Source organism: Microcebus murinus, chromosome X (assembly GCF_040939455.1).
Source record: "Microcebus murinus isolate Inina chromosome X, M.murinus_Inina_mat1.0, whole genome shotgun sequence".
Classification (NCBI taxonomy): domain Eukaryota; kingdom Metazoa; phylum Chordata; class Mammalia; order Primates; family Cheirogaleidae; genus Microcebus; species Microcebus murinus.
The window spans coordinates 59,375,428-59,395,957 of record NC_134136.1 but is presented as its reverse complement, the minus strand read 5'-3'; the positions used below and the strand labels follow the sequence as shown (position 1 = coordinate 59,395,957).

Below are 20,530 nucleotides of genomic sequence, written 5' to 3'. Positions count from 1 at the left end.
TCTTAAAGCTGAATAGTACTCCATGGTATACATATACCATATTTTATTAATCCACTCATGAATTGATGGGCACTTTAAATAGGTGAATTATGTGGTATGTAGAATATATTTTAATTTTTAATAATTAGGCTGAATGTGGTGGCACAAACCTATAGTCCCAGCTACTGTGGAGGCTGAGGTGGGAGGACTGCTTGAGCCCAGGAGTTTGAGACCAGCCTGGCCAACATAGTGAGACCCCATCTCTTTACAAAATTAAAAATTAAAAAAAAAGTTGGAGAAATGTCTGGGGTGGGGAGCAATTGACATGTCTAGCAGCATATTACTCTCATCAATTTCTGATTTGCAGTTCTCTAATGGTTAACATCAGGGTTTGCCTGGCTGATAAATGCTGGAGAAAAATAATAAGCTGGACCACAGGAGACCAGGGGTCTCCTTGTGACCAAGTGCACTTCTGTGCAGTATTGGACAAGTTCACCTATACTTGTAGGGCCTTCGTGTTTCCTCTTCCATAAACTGAGAAAATTAGATCCCAAGATCTTAAGTTCCTTCCAGTTCTCAGTGGTTGTGAGCCTCTTGATAGCAAAGTGATCATTTCCTGACATGGAGACTGTTTCCCTGTTTTCCACTCCTAGAAAACGAAAGGTGATAATAGGAGGTGAGGAGTGGGGAAAACTGTATATCCTTTTCATAACAAAATGATTGACAGTGTTTGTGGAAGTGTGAAAGAAAAAGGAGCTATATGTTTAACAACAGAAATAAACATTAATGATTCCTTAGACCATTGGGCGCAGATGTGCACGTGTGGTTAATTCCTATTACTGAACCAGGAATGATATTGATTACAACTTAGCCAGGTGTCCCTTGGCCTCTCTGCCATGGCATTCCTAGCTCTCTGTCAGAATAGCAAACCATGGCTGACATTTGTTTTTCGAGAAGGAACACCATTTGCCCCCATTTCGCTGTTAGCCTGGCTTTTTTGACCTGACTTACCTGTTCTTTGTAGTGAGAGACAGCAGTATAATGGCTGGAAGCTTGAGGGGGTCCAGAAACCCTTTCTAGGGCCACAGCAGCACTCATTCATCACTCAGAGAGGAAACAAGGAGTTTACAAGCTTTCACTGACAAGTCATCTTTGTGTAGGTTTTCATGAAATAAAGATTCTGTGAGCCATCACACAGGGCTGTTTTCAGGACAGCCCTCACAGAGGACATTTGTTCCTTCCAGAAATGCTGGCAATATTGTAAGCTTTTCATCCCTTCTTTAGCAAGGCTTTACTCTGGTGCTTTTAGTGTCTGATCCTGCTAAGAAGTAAGAAATGTTAAGAGGGCATTGTTCTAAAGAAATGATCTCCAAATATCAATGCTAAGTGCCATCTATGACCACACACTTGTTCATTTATTAATATAAAATGCCTTATGAGACTGGGAGCAGTGCTAGGTTTATATCAAAGTTCAATCTCCAAAGCATGGACATTTAAAATTATAAAACCATTCTTGTTCTTTCAAATGTAGCATGTTTGTATTGTTTGTGTTACATGTAGGGCACAGATATGGCATATGACATTTGGTACATTGGCATTTTTAAAATGAAAGTGTGGCCTATGGTTTTTTCCTGCTGCTTCTGTTCCTTTCTCTGTCTGTACTCTTCAAATGTCTTTGTTTCCATTATTGTATTTAATTTATTTTGGAGTCTTGTCCTTACTCAGAATCCTGCCATATCACATTTTCTCTTTAGTGAGAGAAGAGCACCTTTTCCTTTTGGGCACTCTAATTTACAGGGAAATGAATGATATAATTTATGCAGTTTTATTTTCCAGAAAACTTTGTTATTTTGGCCTTCAGTGATACCCAGGTTTTGTTCCATTTCATTTCCCTGGAGCACTTAACACATTTTATGATAAAGACCAGCAATGGTGCTTTTCTGTTGTGTGTAGTGCTTGTTCTCAGGCATGTGGTTTGAGAGTTGGCTTTAGTTAAGCATCTTATTTTTATTTCCTTCTAGGATGTTTTGGATCTATTTCCTTCATCGAGTCCAAGTTGTTTTGAGAGAAATAAGGAATGGTGTGAAGTGTATTTAGCAGTCTCTCTTCCCAAATGGAGAACTATGTGTTTGAAGAAATAAATAAGCCCTTTCTAAGAAATAAATGCCATTTTCATGTTTATTTAACTCTTTTCTTCTAAATCTTCTGGGATTAATATTTTTGGTAATGTGAAGCAGCTGTTTGATGCCCTTTGAAAGGAGTAGCAACCTTGCTGCATGAGTCGGTTTTCTAGTGGTGTGTCTCCGGTGAGGACATCACACTCAGGTGGAAGGAAACTGAATGTTCTTTTTTGAAACACTTCAAAGGTTATAAATGTATACCAAACAAACCAGTTTTCCTTAGTAAATTACCCCATAGGTCTTTTCTCTCATCTAGAACTTTTGTCAAGCTCTTGAGTTGCAACCTCTGTCAACTGTTGACCTTTTTGCTTGTAGTTTTAAAATAATGACCTAGTTATCTTGCCTTATCTGAAAAGAAAATATTTTGAGTAAGAGATTTTTCCAGATAATTACCCTTTTACACATTGAATTGTCTTTTTAAAATATTTTAAACATTTTGATGAAAATATTTCCAAAATATTTATTCCCCTACCTTATTAAACAGAAGGATAAGAACCGCAATCAGTTAAAGAAGACCAGGGTCATCATTATGAAAATCATTTAATAAATGGTGCTCTGATGCAGCAATGTCCTTAGGGCTCTTTGAAGTATGAGGAACTATTTGCCCCTGAGCTAAATGGTCACAGACTGTTCTGCTGCTGTTGCTTCTGCCTTCCTTTTCAGCTGTCACTTCTGCTGTCATTGATTTGGGTTCACTCTTTGTCCCTTTTTAACCCAGGGCAGAACTGAATGTCTAGAAATCAGACAGCAGAGTTGGTTAAATATGCAACTGGAGTATTTGTGTGCAAAATAAAGGCTGTGTCACAGAGGGTGGCTTCGATCTTTTACAGTAAATTTCACAGACTTTGAATGCTTTTTTTTCAGCTTTTGCCTCCTCTTCTTCATCCTATGCCTCCTTCTCTTCTTCCTCCTCCTCCAGAGCAAGGCTTCCCTTGCTTATTGGTTGTCACAATTTGAAGCAATGTGTAAGCAAGCCATTGCTATACTTCTAAGGTTGTTTATTTGAATAAATTTAGTATATTAGGAGGTGATTAAAAGAACAGTTCTAAACCCTCCCCATATGCTTGATTAAAAGAAATAATATTCATTCCCATCTTTCTGCACTGAGCCTTAATGTATTTTTGTTTGTCTTGTTTTCCCTTCCTCTTAAAGTAAATAATTGCTCTGATCTTTTTATGTAACTTCTGAATTTTCCTTATCTGCTTCATATCCTTTAAGATTCAATGACAACACACAAGAGCATAGATACCTGATAATACTTTGTGTTGTATTTTTAGCACCTGTCATAAATTGTATCCTCAGGGTCCCCTTTATTTGTATATTCTCCTTGCACTGCCTACCCCAAGAGCTCTGGTTTATTAGATGAACATGATTTTTCTCCTTTGCCAAAATATTTGATTTTTTCTCCCCCAAATAAGCTTTATCTTTGTAAATGTGCAGTAATTTCATCTTTATTGTAAAGTTGGCCAGACTACTTGATATGGAAATGAGTCTTACTGGTTTCTACTTCCCAGAGTCCCTTCTGGAACACTTTTTATGAATAGGAATTGCATTGACAAGCACCAGTCTTTTGGGCACAGTGGCTGTTTGTAAAGACAGCCTACACATGTTGGCCAAAACAATTTCACCCTTGAGTTACTTCAAAACTAGCTGGTGGATACCATCTGGTCCCAGTGATTTATCTACTCCTGGTTTGTTGATTAGATGCAGAGCATCATGTTTACCACTATTTGATCTAGTACCTCTGACCTGCCGAGTTCAGTGTTCTGGTTTGGGAATGCGAATCTCCTAACAAGACAAAGAATTCATTCAGTCTCTCCACCATCTCCCTTTTAGCCCTATGACTGTGATTAAGTGGTTCCTCTAAATGGCTTCCTCCCTTTGATAGAGCAAAAGAGTCTTACTGTTGGCTTTGGAATCTCTTACAAGTTGTTCTTTCCTAGTTTTATTTTATGTTTAACCTGCTATGTCTTATGGGATTTTCTCTCTTCCCAGTCTGCACAAGCTTTTTATTTTATCAAAGATAACTTCACTTCTTTTTACTCTGCCTTTTAACTATGCTAAAGGTTCTCTTCTCTCTCCAGCTCCCTCCCTCAAAATGTAAGTACTTAGGAACAATTATTCTTGGATAACAATAGGTAAGGGTTTTTTTTTTTTTTTCTTTTTAAACTAGTCTCCAGGCATCTTGAATGTTTACTTTTTGGAACTCTTTATTCTCCCCTCAATAATGCCCTGGTTTTGTCATAGCTTCTTACTCTAATATAAGAAAAGCCCATGTAATGGGTTCTGTACTTTTATTTTCCTCTCTCATCATGTTGTTGAATTTAATAGTGCTGTGATCACCATTATACTTGGTTGCCGTAAGTCCTATATACTACTCAGGACTAAGGCCTGGGAACCTGTCCCTTCTTCCCTTCCTCCCTCCACTCCCAACCCCTGGTCTAGAAACACTTGCTCAGGAAGTAGTCATTTCTCATCTCTCCAAACTTTGCCCGTACATCCTGGCAGGTAAGGATTATGCTGATGAATATTTTTTCTTGTTCATGCCTGTGACTCTTACATACAAATGTAAGAGGCAAAATCTGTGGTACCAGTATAAAGTCAAGTAGGGGGAGACCTATTTGACAGAAATATTTAAGACATTAAGAGAGTATAAGGAGGCTATCAGGTGATAAACTGACAGACGCTCTGAGGTAGATATACTCTCATCAGCAACATCAAAAAGTCAGCACTTAAATGCATCACAATTGTGCAGAGAGCTGTCATTTCCATCTTTGTTCTCCCTTTCTTTGATGTGATGGGGAACAAACTCTCTTCATCTCAGGGTGGATTTTCTTTTTTTCCTTTTCCTTTTTTTTTGGTTTTTATTTGACATACATTTATCCTTAGACAGTCTAAATTTCAGAATTACCTGCTTTTATTTCATAAAGCAGAAAGTTCTCTCAAGAAAATGATTGGCTATTAGGAAGTAATTGATCATCAGGACAGTAGAGTCGACATAGTAGATACTCTGGGGACACAGATTTTTTTTTAAAAAAAGGTCAGATGTGTATTTAAGCAAATCAGAAGTTTTATTATTTTAATCTTAATTTTATTCATAAGTGTGAGAATTCTAGGATGCAAATGAATCATAATTTATATGCAGAAACATAGGATATAGTTACAAAGTTAATTCCCCCAAATATTTGGTCAGACTCTGTGAAATTGCTAATCCTTGACCTGTTTGACCTAAAATAATGGCAATCTCATATGAATCAACCTTTAATATTTTGTTTTTCATTTATCTCAAAGCTAATAACAGAACCATTTCAAAATCAAAGAAAAAATTCTCTAGCCTGTATTTCCAGAGCAGTGTTGCAGGCTGTAGCCTGAATTTTTATGAAGGGACAGTCTTGCTTTCCTGCTAAATAAAGCTAAATTGCCCTTTGACCTGTAATTTTTGGAAATAAATGTTTCCTAAGACTAATAATAATAATAGCAACAATAATAATAAAGCAAACAACACACTCTTCCCTTAAACATAGCTGAACCCTGAAACATAGAAAGGATCCTCTTTCCACAAAATGTACAGCATTTTCTGATGTCAGTGTTTATAACAATAGCTACTGTTGATTGAGGGACTGTATGCATTTAATGCTCCAGCAATGCTCTGAGGTGGGTTCTGTTCTTATCCCCATTTTACAGAAGATGAAGTAGTCTCAGGGAAGTTAAGCAATTGGCCCAAAGTTGCACAGCTGGTAAGCAACAGAACTCAGCCTAAACTCAGGCCTGTTTAACTCTGAAGGCCTATGCTTTCCATATAACATGATGCCTCCCTGCTTCAAAGACTCTGAACAGAAAGAGTTCAATCAGAACAATTATAGCTCGTTTATTACATTGTTCTAACATATATACTATACAGTATGTAGTTAGATAGCAAATTACACTCCAGACAAGCTTTTCTGTCCTCTTTCTTGAGTTTTGTGCTTGTTGTGACTTTATTCATGATTTTTTTTTTTTTTTTGAGACGGTCTTGCTCTGTCCCTGGAGCTCTAGAGTGCAGTGTCATCATCATCATAGCTAACTGCAACCTCAAACTCCTAGGCTCATGCGATCCTCCTGCTTCAGCCTCTCCTCAGCCACTCAGTAGCTGGGAGTGCAGGCGTGAGCCACTATGCCTAGCTAACTTTTTCTGTTTTTTTGTAGAGTCTCAGTCTTGCTCAGGCTGGTCTCAAACTCCTGGCCTCAAGGGATCTTCCTGCCTCAGCCTTCCAAAGTGCTAGGATTATAGGCATGAGCCACCACGCCTGGCCTTTGTTCATGTTTTGTACTGAACTGCTCTGCTTGAGGGTCCTTGGTGATGCAGAGGAAGCTAAAGCTCTTGGTTCTTGAAGAGCCTGACCCTTCCTGTTCTGAGTTGCTATTTACTGGTGGGATAAAAGGAAGTTTGAGTTCTGTATGCTGTCCCAGGGCTACCAAATATGTCAGTGCTATTAGAAGAATTTTAACCAATAGACAAAATGCATCATGATTGTTTCTTAATATAGGCTCATTTTGTAATAGTCTCTGACATAATTTCTGTTATGTTTGCAGCCATAAATCATGGAATCATGAGGGTTGATCTCTCCCACTTACCCATACCCACGAAATCATTAGGCCAAATGGAAGCTCAGACTTGGTGTCACTGAGCAATTCTGTCAGTACTTGTTTATGAAACTTGAGATTCAGCTATGATTTTTTCTGAGCTCATTTAATTCTAGGATAGTCATTCTATATGATTGAACTTAGTAGAATACGTTTACTCTAGTAGAATAAGTTTGAGTTAGGCTAGTTAGGCTTTGTATTAGGCAGTGTTGTTGTATATTAAAAATATGACTTATTGGCAAAAACACTTATGGGCCAAAACATAAGCATATTTTCTAGATAGCCTGGTTGAACTCAATCTAATTTAGGCAATTCATTTGCAAAAACCAGGGCTTACAATGCTGGGCATTTATTTTAATTTCAGCTTTCGAAATGGTCTTTTTTTCCACATTGAAACTGAGTTCAGCATATGATTTAAAGTATGTGCTGCTGTAACGTCACATACAATTTGGGATTATGCTGTCTTGACTCAACGTTAAAACATAAGATTAGGTAGATTAAAAACATAAAATGTGACCTTGCACAGTTTATGATCCTGTGGAAGATAAGGAGAACAAAGCGAGCTATTCTGTTCTTTCATACTTCTAGTCACTGGTACTTTTTAAAGTATACTACAGTGTTTACTAATTCAAACAGATAAGCACTGCACCGCCAGGTATTATCTTGAAAACAAGACCAACATTTAGTTCAGTTGTCATTTGTTCCCATTCTTGAAGGTACTTTAAAAAATTGCCTCTTGTTGGTTACTATGGGATCAGGAAAAACTAGGAGCTTGTGTAAATATGCGTGTGTCTGCAAGGAGAAGGTTACTTTATTTTTATTTTCCTTTGAAGTACCTTTAAGTATACTCTTAAAATACAAAATATATCCTGAACCACATACTATTATCCGTTTTCCTCATAGGATAAAGCATTCTTAAGGAGAAGAGCCGAAAACAAGTATATTAAAGTGACTTATTCTTTTCTGCCAGAAGGTTCTGGTATAAAATTGGGTCCTTGAATTTTTCAAATGAGGCTGTATTTATTGCCCTTCTCTAAGAAGGGCCATTTTAATAATTTTTGCTATCACATCAAAGACTTGTCATAATAATTATAGTCGATAATTGCAGTAGCAATGCTGTGCCATCTGCAGGCTCTGTGTAATGGAAACTAGGGAGAAAAACATGTCCTTCTGCTTGATGGGAGTTACCATGGAACCTAAGGCCCTAGTGCCAGATCACCACTCCATTAGTTGCAGGTGACCCTCCCAGTACTGGGCCCTAGGTCATATACCATCTTCCCTTTCTTCCTCCCTCCTTTGGCTCATTTCTTTCCAGTTCTTTCTCTTTCAGACTTCCTCATCCTCCATGGTTGTTGCCCATCCTAAAGTAGTTGACGGACCACATTTTGGGAGTGGAAGAGTAATTAGAACTTCTTTGTGAGCATATGTTTGACCAGATTGGTTGCTATATGAGTGAGCAGTTGGCCCATCACCCAAAAGAGTTGTGGAGGGCAAGATGGATGTTGAAATAATGAAACAAGCACCCACTCACCCACTTGGACCAGGCTGTAGAAACCTATCATACTTACAATTTTGTGAGCATCGTGTCTCAACCTTGTCTATTGTCCAGATTTCTGAAGTGCTGGTGCCTCTCTTAGGTCCTATGACAGACCCTAATAATATAGTGATCCTAATGTCAGCCTCATGGAAGCAACCATCAGTTCTTCTTAGAAGTTCAATTTAGAGTGGCTCCTGTCCTTTCATCACTGCCCAAAGTAAAAGTGGTAACAGTCAGTCCTTTCATTTTTGGTTATCTGACAGTTCTACAGAAAAGAGGGTCAGGCCACCTTCAATCTACTTTTGGAGCATTCACACCTATCTCTGTGGACCAGTGGTGACTAAGAGGCCTCTGGTCTGGCAGGCCTGTATCTGAAGATGGACAGGAATTGAGTAGGTCTACACAGCGACTTGGAATACATAGCAAATGATTGGTTTCTCTCTTTTCTTTGTTATTTGCTGGCAAAGAGACATCACTTTTCCATTTTCTCTAAGGAAGTAAATTAAGTAAGCACATTAATACTTTAATTTAGTGCCCAAGATCTGCCTTTATTTTTCCTTCCTTGTGATCCTTAAGAAACCAAGGAAAATGGTTTGTGGCTGGCATGACAGCTGAGTTGAAGAATTGGCCAATCGATTCTTTGCATTTGACTTCAGGCACCTTTTTACTGGGGTTTTACAGAACCCAGGGATTATTCCTGGTGTGGTGGAGAAGGGACCGTGTAGTATCTCAATTTCTTCACTGTTTAGTGTATCAGTCACTTGAGGGCATAGATGTTCCTCTGGTGAGACCTCAGCTACAAAAATCGAATGGAGCCATGGCAGTGATTTACCGACTATCCAAGTAAAAGTGTAGGGTAGCTTGCCATCAGGTGACCAGATTTAGAGCCTTTAAAAATCAAAGCATTGACATCTGAGATTTTTTTTTATTGATTTGAATGCTTAGTGACTTCTAATTTGTCAAGTTAAATAAATGAAACAGCATTCATGTGAGAAGTCTTTGTCCTGTAGATCTTACTTTGTTGACCAAGAAAGGTGATAGAACTGGGTCCCCAAGAAGTTTGCTTATCTTTCCACTCCCACCCATGGTGAGATTCTGCTGAGTCCATACTAATGTCTTGTGTAGTTTTGGATGACTCAAAAAATGGACTCAGCATGTCTGGCAATGTATAGGTTATATTTGAGTGTGTGACTCTCTTCTCTCCTACTTTGTCCCAAGGCACCTCTTATGGCACATCTATTGAAGTCCCAAAGTGAGAAGAAGCAGGGGTTAAGTGAATTTGTCTCTTGGACTTGGGGTGTTCCAAGATAAGATCACAGGACCTCGGAGATCTTTTGGGGATGAGTGGGTGGAGGAATCCAGATTATAGAGTAAGAAAGAGAAAAAGCCTATAGAACAACAATCCATGTCTGTTCATCTTATAATTTTCAAGAGGATGGAGACCAAGCCTTTCCTATTTTCTGCACTGATGGATGGCATCTGGCACATAAGAGGCACTTGATAAATATTGCATTAAGCACCAACAATGTTTTATGTTGCCAAATTGGGTCAAAGGTTAGTTTGGGAGAAGTGAATGAATTCTTTGACTTAGATTTGGGGAAAATGTTAGGACAGAGTTCCATTCCTAGATAATCTCTCGAGGTAGACTAGTCCAAGTAGCTAGGTCAAGAAGTGGTAAATATACGGGACCTTCTAATCCTAATGAACAAATCAAATGTAGTTAATTAACAGATCTGATCCTAAAGGAAAGTTTGTGAGAGGTGAGATTGGGGGATGGATTGGTGTCAAGGAGCTAGTAGGTGGCCACTAGGATAAGTCTCAGTCAGACCTGGGGTTCCTCACTAATAAGGGGAGGCTGGTAGAATCTAAAATAAAGGGTGAGAACACTGAAAAATTAAGAAAACTAAGTCTTCTAGGAAAGGCAACCTCATTTCTATAAGGGGAATCTGTGCTTTGCCAGTGACTTTGAGACAGAGGGAAACTAGCTCATGTGACCCATTTGGGCTTTCACACCAAACCAAGGAAACTCAAAGTAACTCGTGTCATCACAGAATTGTGAGACTTTGAGGCTGGAAGCAAAGAGTTAAGGTATAAATAGGTGATTCTCTGGATAGTCACATCAACAGTGGCATTCTCACCAAGATGAGGACTGAGACAAGTTTGATTTACAGCTTTAGGAATTGACCAGAAAGGAAGTGTATGTTGAAATCTTTGTGAACAAAACTTTTCTAAATAGCAAAGAGTCCATTAAATGGGCTCAATTTCTAGAATGTATGCCCCAAGGGTGGCAGGCCCAGGTGCTAGGGTACTAGATAATGAGGAGGAGGATTTTTTTTTTTATTTTAACTGCAAATGGCAGGACTGCTGCTTAAAGATTTTTCACGGCCAATTGGGAGGGTTGGGGAAAGTCAGCCTTGCAAAACGAAGGGGGGAGTGTGAGGAGGGCTCTGCCCCTCCCCCATCTACCCATGCTAAGGTTCAGAAGAATTTTTCTCTCATATTATAAAATTAACCCTTGTTCAGTTGTGGCTCATGTCCATGTCCATGGCAACTAGGACTAATTACGAGTCCTTCAATGCAGATCTGTATTAGAGTAAGTTGCAGCTTACTATGACCTTTAATAAGAATTTTGTGGAAGTGGGTTTTAAAAGATGCAATTAAGCACAAACATTGAAAAGTTTTTTGTAGACAGTAGATTTACTAAAAACCTCTTCTCACACTGTATTTTTGGGGAGGCATTTTAGGTATACTGTGAAAGGGAGGGCTACAAGAAGTTAAAGAAAACTTTTATCCTCCTCTTCACCCAAGCTGAAAGCAATTAATCAAAATGAAAAGAATTTAATGTTAAAAATTGTCGTGACCCACACAACCCATGAAATGTACCCTTTTAAAGAAAGGCCTTAATCATTCTATAAGAGCAAGTGCCTGGTGTCTGTGAGCCTCTTCACCCACCACCTACCTTTTCTTCTACGCTTGTGGCCAACTCAGCTGCTGACCCTTTCTGATCTTGTTGTGAAACCTAAATGGCTGTGGTAGGTTAGCTGAGAATGCAGTTCTGGGTGCTTCTTTAGAGATTACTTGGAAATACCGTGTTTCCCCGAAAATAAGACAGGGTCTTATATTTATTTTTCCACAAGAAGACACCCTAGGGCTTATTTTCAGGGGATGTGTTATTTTTTTTAAGTACGGTACAACAATCTACATTTATTCAAATATAGTGAAGTCGTCTTCTTCTGGAACATCATCATAACTCTCCAAACCCCGAATTCCATCCTGAATTTCTTGTGACTCAGAGCTCTCATGGGGCAGATGAGAAGGGCTGCTCATCTTCTTTACCGCTCCTCAAAGAAATGCATGGGTTGTGCAGATACACTGCGTAGCCACGCCCATCACTAGGTCTTATTTTTGGGGTAGGGCTTATATTGCGCAAATGCTTAGAAATCCTGCTAGGGCTTATTTTATGGGTAGGTCTTATTTTCGGGAAACATGGTAATTAGGAAAACCACCCACTGATGGAAGTTGCTGTTCAGTCAGGTCCCTTGGGGCAGGGGGAAAGAGTGTGTCCCCTGTCTTTCTGAGAATGCCTTCTGCTTCCTCTGAGGGTTTGGGTGATTGTGCACAGGAGACTGCCCCAAGGGGACTGCCCCCAGGGATGCAGAGAAAGGGCAAGTTGCAAGTGGCCAGCCCTCCCCCACCCGGAGAGCCTGGTGTGATCAGCTTTTCTTAGAGATGGCCCTGCCAAGGCCTTAGTCTGTCTGGGATTATGATGCACAGCTTGGGGATGCAGGTTCCAGAGAAAAAAACGTCCTCACCAGTGATATTTCCTGTCTAGGCTGCTTTTTATCCATAGCTGAATGTCTAACTGAGGCTGTGACAGACATAATGGACTCTGGGGGTCTCAATCTTTATACAGTCTTTCATATCTATGTGTCTGACTGTGTGTCTCTCTCCTCCACGCCCTCTTTCTCTCATCTCTCTCTCTCTCTCTCTCTCTCTCCCTCTCCCTCTCCCTCTCCCTCTCCCTCTCCCTCTCCCTCTCCCTCTCCCTCTCCCTCTCCCTCTCCCTCTCCCTCTCCCTCTCCCTCTCCCTCTCAAGTGAAAGGCGAGAAAATTTTACCAGAAAAACAAAAGAACAGCTGTGGAAGTCTTAAATTTCGTAGGTACTATGTAACAAACATCCTCAGAGTCAAAAGGACCTTGAAATTCAGATGTGGCTCCTTCACATCACTTGTATGAGTCTGAAACCCATGGAGGCATTTGGAATCATTGTTTTTTTTTTTTATCTCTGGGCATTCTGTTAAATTATGAGTGCAGTGAAAATCATAAATTAGTATTTGAGAGAAATTCTGAAATGATGCTACTAAAGTATGTGCACTTGAATCATTGCAGGAAAGATCTTCTCCTTTGTTAGTTGTAAAACAAGTAAGAGAGCTCCATCTTTTCCTGCCTGCCTTTCACTATCCCCCAAGGGCCCCCAACACACTTCTGTGAGCCTTTTATTAGCACTGACTGCTTAGGAAGTATTTACAAGAGCCTCAGAATTGTTAAAGAATTTTGGGTTTATCGCTAATATTACTATTCCTATTGAATCTTGGAGGCAGTGGTTGTAAATTTGCAAAATAGATGCAGTTCTCTGCTGCCCAAATTGATGGTAACACAAGGTTAAAGTGTGTATTTCATGCCACTGACTTTGGTTTGGTATGCTTTACTTAACAAACCTTGGTACAGTTGAGATATGGGAGTCTAAGATTGTCAGATATTAGCCTCCATTCAGTATATGCTTACCATTTAAAAACCAACAAGAAGCCCTGCTTGATTTCTATCTGGAGTGCAGTTTAAAGCTATTGTAAGCTCCCTGAAATGAAGTGTGGAGCTTTAAAGTAGTAACCCTGACTCTTCCAACTACACTTACACAAAGTTATTCTTAGAAAAATATAATAAAACTGATTTTTGAAATGTATGTGTTCCTGACTGGCCTTCTCTGTCCTACCTTGCAGGATTAGTGGACCTAAAAATAATTGGCAGTCTTAAGCCCTCCAGAGCTATATTTTGGCAAGGTTTTGCAAAATGCTAACTAGCTGCATTTCTCCTACTGATTGGGAGGTGATCTCAAATCATACATCTGCATAATGACTGTAATTTATGTGCTTTATTATTAAGGTTTAGGTCAAATGACTTCAGGCTTTCGATGTGTATAGCACATTATATGCAGTAATTTCACTCCTTTTTGGAAGGGGGGAGGATGGATTAATGTATACATTCCCCCACCCCCCCTGGGATTATTAAAAACCTTTTGAGATTTTCTTTCTTTGTTCCCATGAAGCAGAGCATTGTATGTTCCTCGTGGGGTTCTTAGGTAGCAGGGAGGGCTGGAGTTATACAGCAACCTGCATTTTAGCTCATTCTGTGGCTGTGTGAATTTAGATCTAAGAAATGAACAGAAACTATTTTGGTAATACTTTGGACCAACAGCAAGGAATTGTTTTACTTTCAGAACAATAAAAATTAGAGAAAGGGCAAAGCAGCAATTGAGGGATTAAGAAAATTGCCCCAGCAAATAATAGCTTAATATAGCTCCCCAATATTAGAATTACATCAAGTATTTATATTTTTTGAAAGCATAATGAAAGTTTTTCCCTCCCTGGCCACATGTATTTATCCCTTTTACTTTGATAGCCAAGACTTGGCTTTTTTTTAAATAAACTTTTTATATTACTAGAAGAGTTTTAGAGTTATAGAAATTGGGAAGATAGCACAGAGGGCTTCCTATAGCCTGCCCCAAGAATCGCCTGTCATTATTAACATCTTATGTTAGGGTGGTACATTTGTCACAATTTGATGAACCAATATTTATGCATTATTATTAACTAAAGTCCATAGTTCATTCTAATTTCCTTAGGTTTTTTTTTTTGGAAAAGTTTTATCGAGATATAGTTCATGTAACAAATAATTAACCCATGCAAAGCATACTTTAAGTATTCACAAAGTTGTGCCTCCATCACTAAAATCAATTTTTCATCTCCCCAGAAAGAAACCTTTACCTTTTAGCTATCACCCCCACTTTCCTCCCATCTATGCCCCCCACCCCCAGCCATGGGCAGCCACTAATCTACTTTCTGTCTTTAGATGTGCTTGTGTTGGACATTTTATGTAAATGGAATTGTACTGCATGGATTTTTATGACTGGCTCCTTTTACTTAGCTGTGTTTTTAGGATTCAGCCATGTTGTAACATATATCAGAACTTTCTGATATCTGAATAATATTTTATTATGTAGATACTATGTATGATATTTTGTTCATCTTCTCATGTGTTGATAGAAATTTGGCCATTATCAATAATGCTGCTGTGAACATTGGCATACAAGTTTTTGTGTGATCTCCTTAGTTTTTTCTCCTAATATCCTGATTCTGTTCTTAGATCCTATCCAGGAGAGATACCACATTATATTTTCATCATCGTGTCTCCTTAAGCTCCCGAGGCTTTGCTTTTGATGGCCCTTTAAATGTCCTGGTTGATGGCTTGGTTGCCCTGAGTTCACCATTACCTATGCATGCCATTCAGCTCTCCTTCCACATTTCTTGAACTAGCTGGAAGAGAGAAGGTATTGCTCTCCTTGACCCCTCTCCCTTACCTAGTACAAGTTGTCAAAAATGTCTCTTCATCCAAAACTTCAGTAGCTTATCTCAGAGTATAATAGATGTTCTTCATTTCTTTCTTTGTTTTGTAATTACACTGTTTTATATTTACATAATGCTTCCTTGTTTACAAAGGGCTTTTTTAGTGGGTAAGTGACTTTCCCAAGAGCCTCCAGTGAATCATGTAGAGCTGGGCCTCAAATCCATATCCCTGGCTCCCAGATCAGACCTCTTCCCCCTAGACTACTATGAGCCCTGCAGAATAAAAAATCCAACTAGTGTTCAGTATTTGGGACCTTTTAAATCCACTCATTAAAGGCCCTTCCTCCAGAGCTAAGTTTTCTTCATAACCCAAGTGAAGCACTCAGTTTCTTCAAGAAAAGCCAACGCAAATTGTCTCTTCTATTTGCAGTTTACTTAGTGCTTTCTAGTCTGTCCTTCTCAAATATTCCTCACTGCAGTCCATACCCTTAGGATACAGTTTGTGTCTCTTTTGTTTATCAAAGGCATTTGGTTGCTTTATTGGCAAAATCAGTTCAGGTACAGAGAATGTCTGCCTTAAAAATCACACTGGTGCAGGCAAACCTGAGTTCTTTGCCAGTGTCTTACAATTGTTTCTGGCCCTTTTCCCTCCATTTAGGACACTGGGAGAGTAATCACTAGAGATTTACTTTGTCTCCTGCAGGTACAGAAAGAAAGCTAACACCTTAGTGGTAACTACAAGTATTCCTCTATGATCACTGCACTCCCTAAAAAGTGTAAGAATCAGAGAGACATTTTCTTGGCATCTAGTTGGATTTCAGAATGAATTTTCTGAGACAGATGTAGAAAATGGTTGTTACATATAGTTGAAAATAGTCAAGTTAGTAGGAAATAAGCTGAGGGCTGGCCCGAGAACCTAACTACCATTTATAACATTTTCTATGGGAAGCTGAGTTTTGAGCAACTGAAAATAAATGCATATTAGCCGTACACCCATTCTTACAACAGAGCCAGCATTTGGTGAGACGAGTAAATGAGATAAAGTGAGAAAGCACAGTTTTACAGATTGTTCACACCAGAGCGTTGTTAAATGATGGAGCAGATTCCCCATATTCAATGCCTACTTCTTTAACCATTGATTTGAAGTGCTTCAAAAAAAAAAAAGGAACCAATACACACTCGGCAGGATTGAGAGTAATTTATTGTGATTGTCTTTGTTCAGCTTTGAAAACTAAGGCATTGATATTAAGACTAAAGAGAAATTACATAGAGCTGGTGTGATTGAAAAAAGTTTGGCTCTTTCGAGTGATTTTTTTGTTTTTAATGCCATAGAGTTAAGCTTTAAAAGCACGCTTCATTGAATCCCATCCAAGCCTCCTAGGACAGGGCCGGGGGACCTTTTTTCTATTGAGGGCCACTGACCCACAAAGAAAAAAACTAATCAAGGGCCATGTACAAAAAGCAACTTAATTTAGGTGCTTCCTTAGAAAACCATAAAGCATTCAATTCACCTGCTTTTTAAATTAAGAACAAGGAACTCTCAACAAGTACAACAAATAAAAAAACTCTTCAGTTTTATGTTATGTGCAGTTAAAGAAGTGGGGTGGGGTAAGAAACTATTATATGGGTAGAGTAAAAAGAGTGGAAAGCAGACAGGAGCGTTTTAAAGGACTAGAAAAGAAAAGTAGAGAAGCTATATATGTCAAGGGTCACAAAAGCAGGAGATTGATTTAGGGAAACAGGAGACAAATGACAATTTATAGATCATAACATACTCTTCACTAGGCTAGTGGATGAACTGGTCAACTGCCAATCCTGAATCTTCTGCAGCTGGAATCCTGAAGACTTTCTAGCAATAATTCCTAATGATAGGGATGTATCAGAATCACCTAGGGCCCTTTTAAAAAAGTGTACATATCTAATGCTACCCCCACAGTTACTGCCTACCTGTCCCATATCGATTCAGTTGTCCCTGTGTTCAGCTCTCAGCCTAAAGGAAAAATTGTGGCAATTTTCTTAAATGAGATGTATATAATAGGATCGCCAGGTCTAGAAAGGAGATCTCCAGAAAGAAAGACATTTCTCATTCAGGCACAGTATTTTGGAAACAGCCACAAACACATAAAACAGAATGGCTTTCAAATAATATCTATACCCTGGCTTTCAAAAGAAATCATTTTTGGTACTTAAAGTAGAATACTTCTAATTTTTTAAAAAACCAAATGAGTTGCTTGATTCGCAGAGATTCTTACCAGAATGTGGTTAAAGTAGAATACTTCTAATTTTTTTTAAAAACCAAATGAGTTGCTTAATTCACAGAGATTCTTACCAGAATGTGGAGCTATAATTCTATTTTCACATATGCCAAGACTTTCCCTTTTTTCCTCCCTGTACTTCTCAGCACTAACTGGTTATGGCACTGAATCCCCAATAGCCCAAGTATGTCTTGGGGTTTAATTCACAAGTGTGTCTTGGACTGCATGTATCTCAGGACTTTTGGCAAGAATGTCAAATTACATTTTCAAGTAATGCTTTTAAGAAATGCAAACAGTTACAGTTCAGTTTTATATATGAAGAAAAAAAAAAGAAAAAAAAAAGAAATGCAAACAGGACAAGTGGTACATTCAGGACTATATGGCCAAAAGTAGTAGCATGTTGGAGTGGGAACTTTGCACTGAGGGGAAATCGACTTTGCCAGCAGAAACATTAGCTAGGAGTCTCTCCTGTTGTCACCCTTGACACAAGGCAAGCCTTTCACCATCAGAAAAGTCCTCCTGGAAAGATCTCCTGTCTAAGATGAAAGTGCACTATTTGTTTTTTATTGGATATCTCCAAAACATAGATGTACTCCAGTGTTCCAGTATGAACAGGTCTCTATAGGTCCTGCTGAGGGCCCCTGGTGGATGTGAGATGACTGGAGTGCATGGGCTGTGCTGGGCCTTTATGTGTGCCAGTGTAAGTGGTGCTGTCTGCTTCCAGCAGGTTACCAGTAAAACTTTTATTGCTGCTACACATTTTTGAAGAGTGTATCCTTACTTATTGTAAATTTCCTGTGGGCAAATTTAAACCTCTCAAAGTCTAGCAACTTCTTCAATGGAGAAAATTATTTTTTCTTGCTGTATATTAGTATTTTCTTGCTTCAGAGAGTGTGTGTGCACATGTGCATGTGTGCTCACACACATGTGCATTGGGGGTGGGGGAAAAGGATGCTTTTCCTTGAACTTAAATGCCCATTTTGATCTAGTAAGTGACCCTTTATTAATAATATATGAACCCTGTAAAGATTAGGTGAACATAATTTGTTTTCCAAACTCATAAATTGTTTTGCCTTGGAAATTTATGCATACCACAATGGAATCTTTACAGGGGCTTGAAAAACAGCCTACCCTATGATGAATTTTAGCCTGTGACAAACTTTTAAAAATATCAGCTCCCTTATTGTGAAGCAATTCACTTAAATAGCCTTATGTGTTCTCATTCTAAACATTCCAATTCATTTTCTTTTTTTTTTTTTTTGAGACAGAGTCTCGCTTTGTTGCCCAGGCTAGAGTGAGTGCCATGGCGTCAGCCTAGCTCACAGCAACCTCAAACTCCTGGGCTCGAGTAATCCTTCTGCCTCAGCCTCCCGAGTAGCTGGGACGGACTACAGGCATGCGCCACCATGCCCGGCTAATTTTTTATGTATATATCAGTTGGCCAACTGATTTCTTTCTATTTATAGTAGAAACGGAGTCTCGCTCTTGCTCAGGCTGGTTTTGAACTCCTGACCTTGAGCAATCCACCCGCCTCGGCCTCCCAAGAGCTAGGATTACAGGCGTGAGCCACCATGCCCGGCCTCCAATTCATTTTCTATAGGGGGTGTGAGTGTGATGTGTATTATTTAATAGAGCTATAGCACTATACTATTTGGGGTCCTAGGCCGGGCGCTGTGGCTCACGCCTGTAATCCTAGCTCTTGGGAGGCTGAGGCGGGCGGATTGCTCAAGGTCAGGAGTTCAAAACCAGCCTGAGCAAGAGCGAGACCCCGTCTCTACTATAAATAGAAAGAAATCAATTGGCCAACTGATATATATATAAAAAATTAGCTGGGCATGGTGGCACATGCCTGTAGTCCCAGCTACCAGGGAGGCTGAGGCAGAAGGATCGCTCGAGCCCAGGAGTTTGAGGTTGCTGTGAGCTAGGCTGACGCCACGGCACTCACTCTAGCCTGGGCAACAAAGCGAGACTCTGTCTCAAAAAAAATAAATAAATAAAATAAATTAAAAAAAAAAAAACAAAACAAAACTATTTGGGGTCCTTCATATTGTGTTAAGATCATAATGGAGGAAACCCTCAACCCTGAAACCAGGAGACAACTGAATCTCTCTCTGTTAATTATATGTCCCAGTACCAAGGGACTGCTGTGAACTTGTTAAGCCAGTGAAGAAGGAGGGGTTTTTTTTTTTTTTTTTTTTTTTGGTTGTAACAAAGGTGTTTCCATAAAACAGCTTTAGCAATCCTTCTTTTTCACTAATGAGATCTAAGATATTCTGCAGTTTCTCACAGGTCGAACTCTACTACACAATCTTTTTATCTCCTTTTTTTTCTGTTGGTAGAATTATCAGATATGTCTAAGGAAACTTTCAGCCGTTTCTGGATGAGGAAGTTATTTGCCCTTTCTCCCCTCCTTACATGGTCTTTTAATGATGCATACCCCCTTTTTCCTGGTAATCACACTCTCCCTATTTTTTAATTGCCAGGAAGCAAGGATGATCGAGAACATATATGATTATGTAATTATTTGCATATGTGCAGTTGACAATCTAGTGTTAGTCAAATAAGTCAGTCAAATAAATTGGCAACTCAGTTTCATCTGAACTACTGCCATATCCCAAAGCTACCTTGGTGTCTATGTTAGGTAAAGGCCTATTTTCTGTCAATGGCCAGCTCACAGCCCATTGCTTTACCCATGATTAGTGTTCTTAGAAAGATTTGCTTTTCACTCCCCCGCACTTTGTCTATTGGACACACTCACCATTGACAGATTCATATGTCTTCAACATATTCATTCCTGAGTTTCTGAGATCTTGACTCTTTCCAGTCCCCTTTTGTTTTACATGGAACATGAACAACAATAGCAGAAGAAACAGTGCAATCCTTGTAAACATGTATACAAAATTATACCACACTAATATTGGAGCAACTAAAGTGGTAGTACCTAATGGGATTTATTTTTGAGTGGTACCACATCTCTTGGTCATTATGAGGGAAGGGGAATTGTCTCTTCAAAGCACAATTTTTTTTCTGTGACAGAAGAGGAACAAGGTGGTGGGGTCGTAGGGCTTATAGAAAGGACCCCGCTAAACCCTCACCTCTAAGCTGTAAGCAGAATGCAGTTACTGTCAGGGAGGGAGATACTTTGTGGCTTGGGCTGCTGTAGAGTGGTATGTCTTTGACATTTGCCTTGATTCTTAGGGCTGCATCACGATATAAAGATTACATTGATCGGAAACTGTTAGTCTATGCTGGGATGAGTGGCTACACCATACAGCATCATAAGGTAGATAAAGTCCCTGACATCTGCACAGAAGACAACTGGATAGAAATCGAGGA

The 20,530-nt window shown here is 39.3% G+C and overlaps 1 protein-coding gene across 1 annotated transcript in view; it reads left to right on the top strand.

Moving 5' to 3' along the window:
* Positions 1-20,530, top strand: part of GPC4 (glypican 4) — a 104,430-nt gene that overhangs the window by 48,448 nt on the left and 35,452 nt on the right. The window lies entirely within an intron of this gene.